We start from the raw sequence: 15,965 nt of genomic DNA, 5'->3' as shown, positions 1-15,965 counted from the left end.
TCCTCCTTCCAACACAGACATGTAAATTTATCATTGCCGGGGACTTCCACACAAAAAATATTGATTGGTTTGATCATAACTTAAACAACAAAAAATATAATTATTTATAAAACACCTCAAAAGCATGTACATTACATTCTCAATAACACATCACAACAGAGTTACATTCCATACCCTTGCCCCGAAACCTTACATTCTGTCTACCTATACTTTCACCTACTATCAGCTGGCGAGTGGTAACCCAACTCACTTCAGCGAAGATGTTTATCATTATCACCACAGGAATGCTTTTTATACCAAAGCAAGCACACATCACTCACACTATTGATAGGAACAATACTGGACTAATTTCACTGAAAAAATAGAGCATTTCAGAAATGAAACACTTCAAAATACTAAAAGACACACCCGTCACTTACATGACACACTTAAAAATATTTAGCATGAATATACTTGACACAAAACACCACAGTACACGAAGGAACAGAAAATACTAAACCTAAACTATTCACAAGAGACTGCGTGCCTCATGAAACAATGTGACACACCTAAACATAACTCAGCTCACACACGCTTAACGTTATCTCGAGGCTTCTTCAATTAAACAACGAAAATGACGACAAAACACAGAAAAAGAACACAGAAAACTGAAAGGTATTTTTAACAACACTCATCATGTGCATAGATACCTATCGTCACTATTAAACAACTAATAGTCACTAAATCAGAAACAAATACCCCCAAGACCAGCGCCACTGTCACCTCCAATACTTATCACATCTGCATCCTAGTGAACCATTTTGTTCCCATAAGCCACCCTGTTAGAAGGTGCACCGAGTCCTTAAAAAAAAAAAAAAAAATCTGTACTTGCAGCCCTTTCCAAGAGACCACATCATACTTACATTTACTAATACATTATATTTCTGAATTTCTGAATTATATATATATATATATATATATATATATATATATATATATATATATATATATATATATATATATATATATATATATATATATCCAGAAAGCACACAGAGTGCATACCTCTGCCAATAACATTGTCATTAATAAGGATCCGGATGCCGATTCGTGGATATGGGATCCAGATCCGGATCCGGATCCGACCCAAAATTTAATCAATTCTTTCTTGGTGCATGGCCCACCTCTCTACAAAATTTCAGTCAAATTAATCGAGAACTTCTGGAGATATTGCGCGGGATACTCCGGATCCGGATCCCGATCCGCCCCCAAGTTTAATAATTTCTTCCTTAGCCCGTGGCCCATCCTTACACAAAATTTCATCAAAATCTGTCAATAACTTATTGAATAATTCCGGATCCGGAACCGTGGATATAGGAGCCATATTCGGATCCGCCCCCAAATTTAATAGTTTCTTCCTTGGCCCATGGCTCACCCTCACACAAAATTTCATCAAAATCCTTCTCTATCTTTTTCAATATTCCTGGTAACATGAGGGCCGTCACACACATTAACAACTAGTCATATGCGCACTGTTTCACTCCAAACATTTGGAAACATGGAACAATTATCAGTATACTCAAACTATACAAAACTACACCACACCCTCCTTTATCTATCTATCTATCTATATACCTAGGCTGCTTCCCCCAAGGAAAGGGAGGTAGCCGAGACAGGACGACTCACTCTCCATTTACTCATCCATTCAAACACATTCATTCGCATCTTAGCCCCAAAGGGGAGAACGGACAGATCCTCACCGCACCACACCGCACAAGGGTCAACTGGGCAATGCAATCAGTGACATCCGCAGCAGGGCCCGACAGCAGAACTGGTTTACCCCTGCCACATCATAACAGACCCATCCCCTTACCCGCACCTGACCTGACTAGCTGATCAGACCTTTATACAGACCCATAACACTACTGAGCAATCCATCCTGTGCAACCGAATTGGATGATTCATACGCAGTCACATCTGATAATCCCTTTGCTGCCTAACAACTCGGCTTTATAGCCCTACACTCCACTAACACCTTACCAACAAAACTCACGTAACATTCATCTGACGACATCAAATCCGCAAGGCTTGATTTACAAACACTTCATACAACAAAACACATTAGTTTTCGAAGCCATGTCTCAACGTAATCACCAATATCTGTAACACAGCCACAGAAAATAACAGGAATTGCTAGTTGTCTATGTCAGGCAGAAAAACCCTAGTTATATACCAGACAAAATCATCACGTACAGTGCATGCATCTTTCCCAAGGGGGTTCTCCATGGCTCCATTCTTCCATACAACCTTCAATAGCATGACATTCCCACACAACAACCCCCCAGTAACATTGCCTCATAAGGAGATGACATTACTATAACAACCACTCACAATATCGCAATCATACTCTGCTCACTGCAACAAAATTACCTCAGTACTGTTCATGAATGGCTTGAGGATAGAAGGCTGGCAATTATTCGAGCCAAAGCCACCAACACCCTCATCATCAACGAAAATCATGAGCACAGATACACCCTTAACATCTAACTTAATGATGTACCTGTTGCTCATACCTCTTCAAATAAGATCCTGGGAGTAACATATGATTCTGGACACACCCTCTAGGGCCACATACAGGAGTAAAGAGATGATGCATTCCCAGACTAAACACATTTAGGGCACTTGCAAGGACAAGCTTTGGGCAGTAACAAGAAACACAATCCCTTCTCTTCAAATAATTTATCACATCAGTTATGTCTTAGGTTTCGGCGGCATGGTCTGCCACCCAATCAAACTCCAACTGCAGCACTTTGCAGACCATGCAGAAGGACTTCCTATGTTTCGTTGCCCAAAGCTATCTCCAGGACTAATTTCTGCAAGTAAAGGCCACCCTGTTAGAGAATATCTCGATATGAGAGGCACACATCTCTACTGTACGCTACAGCCTGTGGTTACACGCAACACCCATGCCTTTATACGACTGAGCCACAGAACTCAACCTGGCACAAAGCCATCACGACACAAACATTCCAAGACCCTCTTCTGCAACATCCCACTTCCTGGTACTCCTACATTAATTAAGAAGATACATATTTATACTCATTTCACACACAGGCTAATCAGAACCCCACTGAGGGGGGGCACCTTCATGTGGTGGCAGGGCTAGAAGTTTGGCTGGCAGTGCCACCCATCCCGAAGGCGTGCCTACCTTTGTAGGGTTCGGCATCTGTCTGTTGGTGATGTTCCTTATCCCTGCCCATCTTCCATCTTAGGCGAGGTTTTTGCCTCCCCACGTGTTTGCCATGCAAGGTGTCCTGTAATGCTGGGAAATGGAAGTCCTGGGGGCTAAGTGATGACGATCCATCTGCAGCTAGCAACACACCTCTTTGGTCCCGTATTATGGCTAGACAGGCTGCCTGGCTGGGCACGGCTAGGCCAATCGGCTGGTCACTTGTTTCCTAGGTTCAAATGGCCACTAGGGGGTCTGGTGGCTCCTGTCATCCTGAAGTCGCCCTTGTCTAGGTCCCCCAGTGGTTACCATATATATAACCTCACTAACTTTGGTCACCAGCGGTGATATCCCTGGCACATAACCTCCTTTCCTGGCCTTCGTGGTGGGTGGAAGTGTGTAGGAATGAAGTACTTAATGCTGCATCCAGTCTTACTAAATAACAAATGTGCTGAGTACCATGCATCTGTCCCTGTCTGTTCTGATATTCAACCTTTTATTGTCACTGTGGAGCCTTAACGGGCCCTGGGGACTATCCAACTTTGCCTCAGCATCGAGCTGGGACTGGAAGGCGTTTAGGTCGGTTGAGTTAACCCTTAAGGTAGGCCCAGAAGAAACGGTACCAGAGTCACATGCAAAATATCTATAATGAAGTTATCTGTCAGCAGGTCAATACTAGATACTGAAATTTTTTATTAGAACAGTGCCATTGTCTAAGTTTGCGACAGAGAAAATAAAATCTCCTCCCAAGGGGATGGATGCATTGATGTGTACTCCCCAGAAGAGAGCTCCCGATTGCTGGCTCTGATTTCTGTTTCCGGTGCAGAAGTTATCTGTCTTCATCATGGTACCTTCAATTGATGTAACGGTGTCAATTATTCCCGTAATCTCCTCTGTTAAGCAGGGGCATGGTTGTTGAAGAAGCTGCGATCTTCTGGTGTGGTGACTGTGCACTGCCTGTAGAAGAAAATAGATGAACCCTGATTATGACCTTATTCCTGACGTTTGACAATTTATCCCATCCCATCCAGCACATATTTTGGTGAATCCTTCCCACAGCAGGGCATTTTTGAGAAAATCGTGAAAATTGAGCATTTTCTAACCTTCATATCTTGGTTAATACTTAACCAGAAATAAAAACAGTGTCATAATACTCATCAATCCTTCAACTTCAAGCTGATTCCATCAGATGCTCCGTGAAGTGAGTGTAGGAAGAGTGAGTGTGGAAAGGGGGAATTTTTTTTTTTTTTTTTTTTGGGGGGGGGAGTGTCTGCATGTGTGACAGAAGTTCGGTGACAAAACTATGGCTTAGATTAGCCCTCCACAATAATAACACTTCGATAACACTTCCAGAAAACCAAAATTCACCACAAACATTATTGTCAAGAAGCGACATTTGCCAGTTAGGTAGCCGAGATGTTTCTCGACGTTTCCCGTACCGTAGGTTTCGGTACGAGTCAGAGTTGCCAGTTTGCCTGCTGTTTGTGAACGTATTTGTTTTGTAGTATATGCATTACTTTATATGCTCCTTTTCTCAATAATGTGTCATTTATGTGATTGTTTGTTAAATTATGTAATTGAAATTAAGTTTGTATGATAAAAAATTTACAGTGTTATGTAATGCAATCTAACTCTTGCATGTTTTGGTTGTCTCCGAGTTGGTAACTGTGCTCTCTCTCTCTCAGGAATACACCAGAACTGTGGAAAAATGTAGATAATTCTAGAACAATGCAAGCTTATATAAGGATAGGGAGGAGACTAGAGCAAGTTTAGTCGGTCTTCAGTTCAGTCTGAGTGTAGGGTAGTGTCAGTGTAATGTCAGTGTAGTTTGTATATTATTGGTACTTGTGAAAATAGTGAAGTGTTGCCAAGCATTAAGCGTAATTGCAGGTAGTAACGTTTGTACTGTATAGCTCCAGTGCTTGTGAGAACAGTGAAGTAAAGTTGGAAAACATAAGTATAATTATTTGAAAAATAGACAGTGAACTTAAGAAGCCAGTGTTTATTTACAATGCCTCATCTGATACCGTGTACCATACACCTAAAAGCTGACCTTAGGAACAACTCACTGGGCAATGTCCTTTCTATACTGGACTACTGCTCTTGGAGCCAGTGGCAGTGTGGGGTTGAGGACATAACACTGGTGTAAGGAGTGAGATTTTTAGGAAGTGCTGCAGTGAGTCTAATATTTCGACATGGTAGCACAAGCTGTGCAGACAAGGTCTCGAGCTGGACAGGAGGAGGAAATGTCGCTGGTGGCAATTGTGAAGCTATTACAGGCACAAAAGAGAGAACTTAAAGATCAATTACAGGCCCAAAGTGAAAAACAGAAAGGGCTCAGGAATTAAATCAAAGAACAACTAGAGGCACAATGTGAAGAGCAAAAAGAACAATTACAGGCACAAAATAATGAACTCAAAGGACAAGTACAGGTATAAAGTGTCCAATTACAAGCACAGAATGAAGGACAGAAAGAACTTAACGAACAATTACAGGCACAGAATGAAGAACAGAAACTATGAACAGCTTCAGGAAGCATTATGGGAGCAACAGAGGGAATTACAGCTGAGGATACAAGTACAGGTAGATGCTTTCATGGGGAGAATGAGGGAAGAACAGGAACAACTGAAGGAGGAGGTATATGCTGAGCTACGGCAGCAGAAGAATGAGGTAAGCTATAATGTGACCAAATGCAAACAGCGTGTAGAAAACCAGTTCAAGTCAGTTAGTGAGGAAATAGTGACAGAGCGCAAACAGCATGTGGACAACCAGCTGAAGATTAGTGAGGGAATAGTGATGGAATGCAGACAGCATGTAGATAACAAGTTGAAGCATGTAGTTGACCATGTGAAGATAATTAGTGAGAATACTGAGGCTGTAGAAAAGTATTGCACTGCATAGCCTCATGTTAGTGTACAGGGAGCATATGAAAGGAATGGACGGTGTATGGTGAATCTTGACGGGTCCCAGGCATCTAAGGGTAGCATTACAAGGTTGAATAATCGGAATGCAGAAGTTTTAAGTCCTGGCCTTGATGACAATGCCCCAGTTTTTAGGACCCAAACCAGTGAAGTGCATGGCTATAATGGGGGCCCAATTTTAAAGAAACCTCAGGAATTTGATGGTAGAGTATGCTGGGAAGAAGTTTCCAGGTTAAGCCCTGCGACCATGAGCTACTGGAGTCAGTGGGACCTTCTTCATTTGAACAACGGACTACTGGAGCATCAGTGGGAGACACTCAATTGCCTCAGCAAGTATCGGCAACTGGTGATTCCGAAGATAATGAGGTCTAAGATCTTGGATGAGTCTCGTGACCAGATCACTAGTGGGCACCTAGAAGAGAAGAAAACCCTAAGCTGGCTGCAATAGAGATTCTACTGGATTGGCATGCATCAGGATGGTAAAGAGTGGTGTCGGGCCTGTGGTGTATGCTGTGCCATGAAGGGACCCAAGAAACGTGGTTGCACCCCTCTTCAACTGAACCAAGTGGATGCACTGATGGAAAGCGTTGCGGTGGACATTGCTGGATCTCTGCCACTGACTGAAAGAGGAAATTGGTATATATATGTCGCCATGGACTACTTCACAAAGTGGCCAGAAGCCTATGCTATTCCCAATCCAGAGGCTGCGACTGTTGCTCAGGTGTTGGTCAACCAGTTTTTCTGTCGTTTTGGGAAGCCACAAGAGCTACATTCAGACCAGAGTAGAAACTTCGAGTCTGCTGTGTTCCGTGAGTGCTGCAAGTTATTGGGGATCAAGAAGACCAGGACGACCCCATTAAGGCCACAGTCAGATGGGATGGTGGAGAAATTCAACTGGACAATGGGACAAGACTGGCCAAGTACTGCATACAGGGACAAGCAGAATGGGACCGGAAATTACCTGCATTGCTGACGGCATATCGGTCTGCATCCCATGAGTCTACCGGCTACATCCCAGCAAAACTGATGTTGGGCCACTAGTTATGCTTACCTGTTGACTTGTTAATGGGAAGAACACTTGGTGAAGAGCTGCCTACAGACACCTCCGGCTATGTGAATCACCTTCAGGATAGGCTGGCTGAGGTACATCATTAAGTGCGAGGGGCCTCAAGTTTTCAGGAGTGGTGATCAAGTGCAAATATGATGCCATGGCAAGTGCAGAGAGCTTCAAGGATGGTGACCAAGTTTAGTTTACAATCCTTATCGAAAGAAGGGACAGTCACTGGAGCTGCAGAGCCCATGGGACGGGCCATACGTTGTGTTGGACCACCTATCAGATATAACGTATCGGATTCAGGGAGGCAGGAAGTGTTGCCCAAGAGTGGTACATGTGAACCGTCTGTGGCAGTACCATGGGCCAGGACAGTACAGCTGGGATGTCTCCGAGGAATCGTGCTCTCCCGAAGCCGAGGATGTTGAGAAGGACCAAGGAGCTGAAGTGCACGAGCATGGTGACAGTTTCCCAAGAGAAGATGTGAATCAGGAAAAGGACCAAGACTTTCCTGGAGGAATGAACTGTGTGGAGGATCAAGGATGTCATTGGAAGCGGCATTGGAAAAAACCTGATAAGTTGTAGGATTATTTTGTGTATAGTTAGATGTTTCATTAGGATTAATCATGTTTCTATATACTGTGTAGTTTTGTCGGGATGACAAAGAAATAGGGAGGGGGTAATGTTAAGAAGCGAGATTTGCCAGTTAGGTAGCCGAGATGTTTCTCGACATTTCCCATACTGTAGGTTTTGGTACGAGTCAGAGTTGCCAGTTTGCCTGCTGTATGTGAACATAGTTGTTTTGTAGGTTATGCATTACTTTATATGCTCCTTTTCACAATAATATGTTATTTATGTGATATTCGTTAAATTATGTAATTGAAACTAAGTTTGTATGGTAAAAAATTTACAGTTTTATGCAAGAAAACTCTCGTATGTTTTGGTTGTTTCCGAGTTGGCAACCGTGCTCTCTCTCCGTAATACACCAGAACTGTGGAAAAATGTAGATAATTCTAGAACAATGGAAGCTTATACAAGGATGGGTAGGAGACTAGAGCAGGTTTAGTCGGTTATCACTTCAGTTTGAGTGTAGTGTAGTATCAGTGCAGTATCAGTGTAGTTTGTATATTTTTGGTACCTGTGAAAACAGTGAAGTGCTGTCAGGCATTAAGTGTAATTCCAGTTAGTTAAATCTGTATAGCTCCAGTGCTTGTGAAAACAGTGAAGTGAAGTTGGAAAGCATAAGTGTAATTATTTGGAAAATAAAGACAGTGAACTTAAGCAGCCACTGTTAACTTACGACCCCTCAGCTGATCCTGTGTACTTTACACCTAAAGGCTGACCTTAGGAAGAACAACTCACTGGGCAACGGTCTTCCTATACTAGACTACTGCTGTTGGAGCCTGTGGCAGCGTGGGGTTGAGGACGAAACACTATTTACGTGAAAATTTTTCCATAATCAGCCTTACTTGCTGTTGGGAGGCCAGTAACCATAGCAACGACCTTGAGGCAGGCTACCTGCTTGCCTCACCACCACACCTCCTTACAGACAGACAGACAGACTCTCTCTCTCTCTCTCTCTCTCTCTCTCTCTCTCTCACACACACACACACACACACACACACACACACACACACACACACACACACACAGGAGATGTATGCTTGGCTTGCATTGTCACTTGACTCTGGCACTGCTGTGCAGTTAAAAGTTTGGGTAGCACAACTACTACCCGGTACAAATAATACTATTAGTACTCTTACGAATACAACTGCCACTACTACAACTACTACTAATACTACAACTACTACAAATACTACTAATACTACAACTACTACAAATACTACTAATACTACAACTACTACTAATACTACAACTACTACTAATACTACAACTGCTACTACATCAACTACTACCACTACTACAACTACTACTATTACTACCACACCTACTACACATACTAACACTACTACACCTATTACACATACTACCACTACTACTATAGCTACAATTACTATAACTACTACTACAAAAACTTAAAATTATACTGTATATTGTGATCAAAGTAGTTATTCACGTACTGTCCATTATTGGAAATACTTACCAGTATGACTTTTTTCTTTCCTATGATTTGTACTTTTTCATCATAACAAATATGTATAAACACGAAATTTTTCAATAAAAAAAATAAGGCAATGACTTTATCATGAAACAATTTTTCTGCTTCCATTATTCATATAAATATACACAGAGCAGTATAATCATATTTTCTAAATACACGAAAACCAACATACTGGTGTGTGCTAAACTAACACTGACTTATGCATAAGACCCATACTTCTACCACTCGTTCTTTGAGAGAAAGTCGAAGAAACAGTCAGCACACAGTGCCACCTCACATTCAGCACACCACCACCTCATCATATGGCGTTGCTATCGTCAGTGCGATGAATTGGCGCAGACAGCAATGGCGGAAGGTTTCTTTGCCTGCAGGTGTTGGAGGCTGCACTTCCATGTAATGCCTACAGAGGTAGTCCCCGCACTGCAGCCTGTCAGGCAGTTTCTGTACACTGTGCCTCCATATCACAGAAGGCATTACTTGGCCATATCTCTCCAGAAGGCCAAAAATTAAATCATTCTCAAACTGTCTGAGGGATGTGCTGGTCTGTGTAACATCCTTGTACAAAATTATGGCATTCAGTACACAAATGTCAAGTACATGGAAGAACGCCTTCTTGTACCACTTACAGCATCGCCTCAGACAGTCAGTGGTGCCGATCTGCATATCAGATTTATTGACGAGTCGCATGTTGATGTTATAGTCGATAACAGCATCAGGCCTGAAGACTGGCTGCCTCATTCTCCTATCCACCTTGTCAACCAACTTACTTTCATGGAAAATGGAGAGGAACTTCACCTTTCTCTTATCATGCCAGTGAAATGGCAAGGAGTTTACCTGATTTCAAGGTCCTGCACTCCCCCTTCACGGTGCCCTTGGGGAAGGATGGGCAATGTTTCCTCTTTGCACACACAGTGCCACACGATCCAATTTTGTGTTCTCGCAGGTACTTTGCAAGACTTGGTGCCGTGTAGTAATTAACGGTGGACGGGATATGGTTGCCATAGAAGTACCTGTCCATCAGCTTCTTCACAACTGGCCCAGGGAAGCCATGGGGGTTGTCCTTCGATAACACCGCATCACTCGCTGTATACACAATAAAATCTAACACGTAACCAGTCTTGCAATCACACAATACAAAAAACTTAATTCCAAAACGATGTCTCTTTGAGAGAATGAGCTGAATGAAGGCAAGACGTCCCCTGAACAAAACAAGTGACTCATCGATAACAACCTTCTGGAATGGCCTGAAATACGATCAAAATTTCTCCTTCATCACTTCCAGAATTGAGTGAATTTTCCACAGCCTATCATTCAGGTATAGGCCCATGTTCGTGGAGAAACATAGGTACTTGAGAATGTCAAGGTAGTTGTCCTGTGGCATATACCTACTGAACACTGTAGAAGCTGCAATATCATCCACGAGCCAATAATCATGAATATTGTGCTTTTTTATGTGAGGCATTAACATAGTCAGCACTAGCCATACATACATCTCGCTAACATTTGTCACTGTCTATTCTTTCATTTTTGCACTCCCACTCATTTGTGAGGTTTCACCCCAATTGCAGCAGAATTCCCTGAATGCATTTATTTCATTCACAATGAAATCCATGGCTGCTGTCGTGAAAAAAGCAAGGAAAAATTCCACAGCAGTAGATGATGGATTACAAGGGAATTCTGGCTGCACACCTGCATATCTGTCATCAAACACAGGTACTTCTGGCTGAAACCCCATCCCTTCCTCCCAGGCAAATGTCTCAGACTTACCCAACCTTGGTTCCTGCCTTGTCTGCCATGCACATGGCCTGCCCCATGCCCTGCCACAGCCCCTAGCATGGCAGAATGAGGGCGAGTCCACAGAATTATCACTAGATGAGGCAGGTGATGGTGGGGGAGTTGGTGATGATGCTGGTGACAGTGATCGTGGTGGTGATGGCGATGGTGATAATCAGGGATGGGCACGTGCCTGCCGGCCATAAGCAGTTATTTAACCCGCCGCATCCAGGAGACGTGAATTCACCTCCTCATATGATGTGCACTCATATCCCGGAGACGTGAATTAACGTGGCAATATTGCAAGATCCCTATTTTGCACAATTTTCAATTTTCGCGAGTGATTTTTGGCATGTATACACGGGACACCTTCCTCTATTGCTCTACAAGATGCCAAGCAGGGACACTGCCTTACACCGCATAACCTCTCCACCCCTCCTGCACGCCATTGTCTCGGCAATTCACCTGTTACCAGTGACCTGGCCAATAAAGACATTCAGGGCCAGAGTGATTCCCCAATCGATGACAATGTGGAGGACGAAGTTTACATAGCATTAGAGGAGGAAACAGTCAGAAATGATGATCAGGTAATGTGGAAAAAAAGGTCATGAATGGCGATGAGTTAGTGAGTGAAACAATGCTTATAATGCCTATATGACTGTTTGAAAACCAATATACTCTTGTACTACATATAAATTCGTACCAAGTAAATAAATGAATACTATTTATGAGTGGATAAAATAGTTACCCTCCCATAGAACTCGTTTTCTTTGGTGCCAGCCTGTTAGAAAACCCAGTCAGGTAAGGAGGTACTCGTACCTAGATCGAGTATTTTAAACCTCAGGTGAGCGATTTCTCTATGAATTTTCGATGTTTCTCACTAAAAGCGGATGTTTGAGCCCAAAAAAAAAAAAGGTCCAAAAATGTCGGGACTGGGGCGTACCACTGCCCAGAAAACGTCGGAATGGGGCGGGTTAATGTGCACCTGCACCAACTTAACCCAACATGCTTGGCTGTGGTGATGAGGCACATGGTGAGGAAGGCTGGCATGGCAAGGCACGTGGTGAGGCAGGCCAGCAAGGTGAGGCACATGATGAGGCAGGCCAATGTGGCAATGCATGTAGTGAGGCAGGCCAGCTTGACAAGGCATGTGGTGCAGCAAGTACAGATGCAGAACGTGTGGGAGAAGCTAGTGTTGAGGGAGGATGTGTGGAAATTTCCACGGTATGCCGTGAGTCACGTTCTGGTGTGTGGCTCAGCCTTCAGGGTTTCCTCCTCCCACCATCCTCCACCTCTTTCCTTTCTTCACCCCCTACCTCCTCTTCCATCTTCACTGTGCAATTATCACCCTCTGCAGGATCATCTTTATCATCTGACCCATTTTCATCATCAGAAAAGGGTGATGATCGTGCAGAGGGAATAGATTGCTGCACAGTGAAGAACTCATGGTCACCCTCCTCATCTGATGCATACATTTCCATACTCAGCATGGCGAGGTCACTTTCGTCAGAGGAGCCACTATCCCCACTCACTATTGACAATAATGGCAGGTCCAGTTCCCTCCCAACTGCACTATCACTAAGGCCTTTCCTTTTCGGGCCTTTATCTTCACTGGTGTTGAAGTTGGCAGCCATGGGCACTCACCCAAGGGTCCAAACACATGAAAATTTTTTGCTTAGGTGTATTCATAACGGAGGTATGCAGGCAACTGAAGCATGACTGGGATGCATGCCGGAGGGTTGCCAGTGGCTGCGTGTGGTGGAAATAACCAGCTGAACATTCAGACAAGGACATGAATAACTAGATCATGTATACATGTCACCCAGTTGGCCCTGGGACAATATGTATACATGGCACCCAGACGGGATGGGTTAACGTTGTCTACTATACATCTGCGAATCTGGTCTGGTTATCAGTTTCTGCCAACCCCAAAGTAATGTTTCCACTGTCAGGGATATGGAAATGTTGGTTGACTTTGCTGCTGTGCACAGGCTGTCCTTCCTGGAATATCTGTCTCCTGTGGACCAAGTCATACCAGTGACTCACAAGAACCCCTTAAATGCTATCACTGTGGAAGTCCCTATGCTGCATCTTCTAGAAACTGTCCTCAATACTGCCTGGGGGAGATTTTATGCATTTGTACATATGAGAAGGTTTTGTATCTTGAAGCAAAGAGGAGGGCCCAGACTCACTTCTTCCAGCCCGGGGTTACTTATGCTGTTGTCCTTCCTGGAGTGCCTGTCACTGCGCTGTATCTCAGAGGCTGCCTTGGTCCATTCCATTGCCCACTTCTCATCTGATGATTTGCCAGATGCTGTCCCAGGTGTGAGACTGGTGTTCGCCTACCCTCTACTCTGACTGTTTCTGTCCCCACTTTGGTTATTCAGGGTTTGCTCACTTCCATGGTGGTGTCCATGTTGACATATCTCCTTGTCCTGTCTTGTCCAGCATGCCTGAAGTTCTATCTGTACCCGGCAAATGTCACCATGGTTCTTCAGAGTCCTCTAAGCCGTAAGACCGTCCACCTACAGTAAGGCGTCTGTTGTGGAACCCTGTGCCCACCTCTCTCCTGTTTCCTCTGCCCTGGAGGCTATGGAGTCTAGCCAGGTGGAGACTGAAATTGATGGTCCACCTGTGGTGTGGTCCCCACCTGGAGATAGTGTTGTACAGACCATTGGTGCTTCAGTTCTGCTGCATAGCATATCATCCTCACAGGGCTCTGGTCCTGTTGAATCTACTTCTAATTCTGGGGCTTCTGGTGGTGGCACTGGCTGTCCTGTATCATCCAGGGCTGCCTCCAAGGAACCTTCCAAGCAAACTGTTGTTCCAACTCAGAGGAGGAATGTTAAAAAACTTTCTTCTTTGGAATAGGGTGCAGGTTCCTAGTGCTGGGCAGTCTTTTCCTAAGGGCCTTCCCAAGCATCAGTACAAACCTGTTCTCTTGTCAGTTGTACAATCCCACACCTTATTCCGATTCACCCTCCCCTATAGGTTCTATCACAAGTGCTCGTGTGCCCTTCGGGCCCCTCGCACTTGCTCCTGTGGAGGGCTCTTGCGTTTATGTGCTGCTCTAGGGTAATGTTGTCACTTGGATTTTTTGCAGCTAGCCAATTGATCGTGTTGTTTGCAGCTTCGGGAATGGAACTCAAGTTGTCTGAAGGCAAGTCCAAAATACCTTAGTTGTACCTGTGGGCAAAAAATTCTATGGAGATCCTATGCTGGGTGCCAGGAGCAGCCTTTTTGGGTCAAACTGTGATCACTCATTATATATAGTAAAAGTTTTTCAATCGTGATGGGACCAAGTTTTTTTTCATATCAGCGAATTTTTTGCGATTTCTGTGCCAGTTCTGGTGCAATTTGAATGTGTAGTTTTGGCTGCCCAAAATACACACACACACACACACACACACACACACACACACACACACACACACACACACCGCTCGCTGGTGCAGTGGTAACGTTCTCGCTTGCCATCTGGTAGACGGGAGTTCGCGCCTCGCTCAGGTTGCGAAAAGTTTCACTGACGAAGTGGGTGGTTACTGTCCCCCTTGAGCAAGGGGACGGGTGTGTGGGTGTGTGAAGGTCACAGCCTTGCCCTTAGATCGGACTATATGAGCTCTCAGCTCCCTTCCGGGAGGGTAAAATGCTGATGATCACGACCTAGGTCAAGAGAATTAATTGACCTAGATCACGACCATCAAGTGATCCTGACCGACCCGGTGAATTACACACAACGCAGACACACACCTAGTGCTATAATATATTAGATTCAGTGGAATTGTCAGGGTTTACCTGCTGGCTATGACGAACTGTGCCATCTTGTTGCACAATTATTTCCTATATTCATTTACATCAAGACCATGGTTGATGATGCTGTTCCTTCCTTTGCCTCTGGCTACCATGGCTTTTATTCTGATCTTGTGGCAAACCAAGATTGTCATGGAGGTGCTGCTCTCTTCCATCGCCAGGATATTCCATACACTTGTCTGGACCCTTGCACTCCCCTGCAGGCTGTTCCTCTCCATTTTTTTTTTTTTTTAAGTCACTGCATACAGTTTGTAGTCTTTATTGTCCTCCTAGTGCTACAGTACTGTTGAAGGGGTGGATCTCTCCAACACCTCATTAATGGCGTTCCTTCTCCCTTTCTCTTGCTAGTAGACATGAATGATCACCATACACTGTGGGGTGACAGTGAGGTCAACCCTCGAAATGTTACTGTTATGCTGGTTTCCTTAGTGGAAGATGAAGGGTTGGGTGTTTTAATTTCCAATGAGATGACCTTTTTCCATCGCCAGACTGGAACTTTTACTGCTGTTGATTTGTCCTTGTGCTCAACTGATGCTGTTGTAGATTTTAACTTAGTTGTGTTGCCAGACCTGTATGCCAGCAACCATTTCCGATTACTTTTGACTGCTGTTGAAGGTGAATCTCAGTTTCATCTTCCTCGCTAGGATCTGGATAAGGCTGACTGGCCACTTTTCAGGGAATTAAGTTCCATTGCCCTTTCTGTGAATACTGTATTACTAAGGTGATTTCTTATTTCACTGACGTTTTACACTCAGCAGCCCTGTTATCTGTTCCAAGTATGAGGGATCACTGTTCTAAACATCTGGTTCCTTGGTGGAACCCTGATTGTAGTTCTGCAGTGACAGCCAAACGAGCAGCCTTCTCTCGACTTTGTCATTACTCTGGGGACCTCAGTATTTGGTGGCGTATCAGAGGGCATGAGCTCATAGTAGTCGGGCTTTGAAGGAGGCCAGGCATTCGTCCTGGAGGGGTTATGTTTCCTCCATCAGTTTGAGGACTTTCGTCACTCACATGTGCAACTGGGTAAAGAGAATTTCAGGAAATTTTACCATTCCCTCCCTTCCAGCTTTGTCTGCAGCA

At 44.1% G+C, this 15,965-nt stretch overlaps 1 pseudogene; it reads right to left on the bottom strand.

Annotated features, from left to right (window-relative positions):
• LOC145405873 (uncharacterized) overlaps positions 1-12,709 on the bottom strand; it is a 28,108-nt pseudogene extending 15,399 nt beyond the window's left edge.
• Positions 12,710-15,965: the final 3,256 nt, after the last annotated feature.

Source organism: Coenobita brevimanus, chromosome 68 (assembly GCF_032717465.1).
Source record: "Coenobita brevimanus isolate Jiangsu-jjx chromosome 68, ASM3271746v2, whole genome shotgun sequence".
Classification (NCBI taxonomy): domain Eukaryota; kingdom Metazoa; phylum Arthropoda; class Malacostraca; order Decapoda; family Coenobitidae; genus Coenobita; species Coenobita brevimanus.
The sequence above is the reverse complement of the archived record's forward strand: the minus strand, read 5'-3'. Positions and strand labels throughout refer to the sequence as shown.